Consider the following 3221-nt stretch of genomic DNA (forward strand, 5'->3'; position numbering starts at 1 on the left):
TCATCCTTTATTATGGTTGCATAGTATTCCGTGGTGCATATGTGCCACATTTTCTTAATCCAGTCTGTCACTGATGGACATTTGGGTTGGTTGCAAGTCTTTGCTATTGTGAATAGTGCCACAATGAACATACGTGTACATGTGTCTTTATAGCAGCATGATTTACAATCCTTTGGGTATATACCCAGTAATGGGATGGCTGGGTCAAATGGTATTTTTAGTTCTAGATCCTTGAGGAATCATCATACTGTCTTCCACAACAGTTGAACTAGTTTACAGTCCCACCAACAGTGTAAAAGTGTTCCTATTTCTCCACATCCTCTCCAGCACCTGTTGTTTCCTGACTTTTTAATGATCGCCATACTAGCTGGTGTGACATGGTATCTCCTTGTGGTTTTGATTTGCATTTCTTTGATGGCCAGTGATGATGAGCATTTTTTCATGTGTCTGTTGGCAAGCAAGTCTTCTTATGAATAAGCAAAGAAAGTGGTTTCTTGAGATGGAATCTACTTCTAGTGAAGACGCTGTGAACATTGTTGAAATGACAGCAAAGGATTTAGAATATTACATAAAATTAGTTGATAAAGCAGTGGCAGGATTGACTCCAATTTTGAAAGTTCTACCATGTATAAAATGCTATCAAATAGCAACATGCACTACAGAGAAATCTTTAGTGAAATATAGTCAATCAATGTGTCAAACTTCATTGTCATATTTTAAGAAATTGCCACAGCCACTCAAACCTTCAGCAACCACTGTCAACACCAAAGCAAGACCACCAGCAAAACAGTTAGGACTCACTGAAGGCTCAGATGATCATTAGCATTTTTTAGCAATAAGGTTTTTTGAAATTAAGATATTTAATATTTTTTCTAGACATAATGCTATTGCACACTTAGTAGATCATAGTATAGTTTAAACATAACTTTTATATGCACTGGGAAACAAAAAATTTTGTTTGAGTTGCTTTACTGTGATCTTTATTGTAGTGGTATGGAACTGAACCTGCAGTATCTCTGAGGTACGCCTATATATATGTCTTAAGATAATTCCATCTGTTAGCTGCTTACTACTATAAATGCTGACTCACCTAGAATTTGGCTTCTCAGTCAAATTCTTAAGGTTTTAAGAGAATTTAAAGTTATGATTTAAAACTCTACCTTTTCCCATTCATTCCAAAAGACAAGAAGGGAATATGCCTTAACAATGTTCATTACCTTTATACAGGTGAATATAAATGACATTTCCAACAAGTTGAGTAAATTAATAATGACATTTAAATTTCAAGCTAAGAATAGTTGCCTTTGTGTAGTAGGATAATAAGTACACAGTATTTCTTCATTTTTTACATTTAAAAATGCAATCTCCTCTTTCTCCAGTTGGCATTTGTCTAGAAATTCAGTAAACAAACAATAACAATGATAAAACAGTGTTTCCCTGGTTCATATTCCACTCTCTGAATTACGGACTTTCTCATTCCATCCTCCAACACTATAGCCCTCCCCTACACCACACACACACCTCAAATTCCTCCAAATTCTGCCAACTCTGTATTCCAGGCACTAGCCTGAACCATTGAGAAAGAAAAACTGATTAAATTTTTGGAAATAAATGTAGGACATGTCACAGTTGTAGTGTTATGGAAGCCCCAAGGGATAGAGGGCACTGTTTGTCATTTGCATTGGTTCTTTTCCCACCCCCATCTTGCCTTGTGAATGCCTCCTTCTCAGGTTGCCCTGTATGTGGGAGTATGGATTAGTCCGGCTCTCTGTCCAGGCTGTTTTGTCCTTCTCTTGCTATGGCATCCTGTCAGTCTTTGATCTGAACTGTAAGGTTAGTTAACTTCTACCCCCACTTATGTGACCAAATACTATTTATAAGATATAATGCTGTTCTAACTTGTGTTCCCAATGTGTAATAATCTTCTTATCTAGCTAAAGAGCAGGAACTCCTCTCCCAAGAACTCAGCATAAGACCCTCAAAGTAGATTCAGAGAACACTTTTTTTGTTACTTGAGTTTGTGAACCTCTACTCTCTCTTCTGAATACTTCCCAAGAGGTCTCTCAGACCTATATTCAAATAAACCCCTGCTGGTCTCTCCTAACACCACTTGATGGCCATAAGTATACCACACATTTTGCATTCCACTTCATTCTGATAATAGACCTCTATTTTTTTTTTTCCCCTTGGGGAGTTATCCTTTTCCATGTAATCTGAATAGTTTAGTTGGGCTGACTTCTTTAATGGCTTTTGTGTTTGATTAAAAATGGCTGACAGCTGGGCACGGTGGCTCACACCTGTAATCCCAGCACTTTGGAAGGCCGAGGTGGGCAGATCACCTGAGGTTGGGAGTTCGAGACCAGCCTGACCGACATGGATAAACCCCGTGTCGGCTAAAAATACAAAATTAGCTGGGCGTGGTGGTGCATGCCTGTAATTCCAGCTACTAGGGAGGCTGAGGCAGGAGAATCACTTGAACCTGGGAGGCAGAGGTTGCAGTGAGCAGAGATCGTGCCATTGCACTCCAGCATGGGCAACAAGAGTGAAATTCTGTCTCAAAAAAAAAAAAAAAAAAAAAAAAAAAGGCTGACAATTATTTGTTACTCTTCCAGTTGAGAGAAGTCTAACTTCCCTATTCATGAATCTGGGATGCCTTAGTGACTTGCGTGGTCAATAGAATATAGCGGAAATGAGAATCTGAGACTTTTAAAACTAGGTCTGAAGAAGGTTTGCAGCTTCTACTCAGGGTTCTTGAATGACTCATTCTGAGGACCACTGCTTACTAGGTTAGAAAAATGACTACCATGAGACTGCCATACTGCCCAAGCTTCCACGTGAAAAGGCTTCCAGGAGAGATAAACATCTGGCCAGCTCCAGATGTCCCAGCTTAGGCACTTATGAGCGAAGAAGTCTTCTTGGTCATTACAAGCTCTAGCAGTTGCAGTATGGAGGACTGGAAACCCAGCTATCAGCCAGAACCAAAGTCCCAGATATGTGGTCCTAGTCACGATGTTTCCATTCTCTCTAACAATTTGGGCCTCAGACATTGGAAAGCAAAAATGAAGCATTGCTTCCATGCCCTGCCCATATTCCTGACCCACAAAATCATGAGTATTATAAACTTGACACCCTTAAACTTTAGGGCAGCTTGTTACACAGATAACTGGAGCAGTTCCAGAGGTGGGTTGTTAACTCATATGCAGGTAATCAGAACAGTCAGT

Source organism: Papio anubis, chromosome 8 (assembly GCF_008728515.1).
Source record: "Papio anubis isolate 15944 chromosome 8, Panubis1.0, whole genome shotgun sequence".
NCBI classification, from domain to species: Eukaryota; Metazoa; Chordata; class Mammalia; order Primates; family Cercopithecidae; genus Papio; species Papio anubis.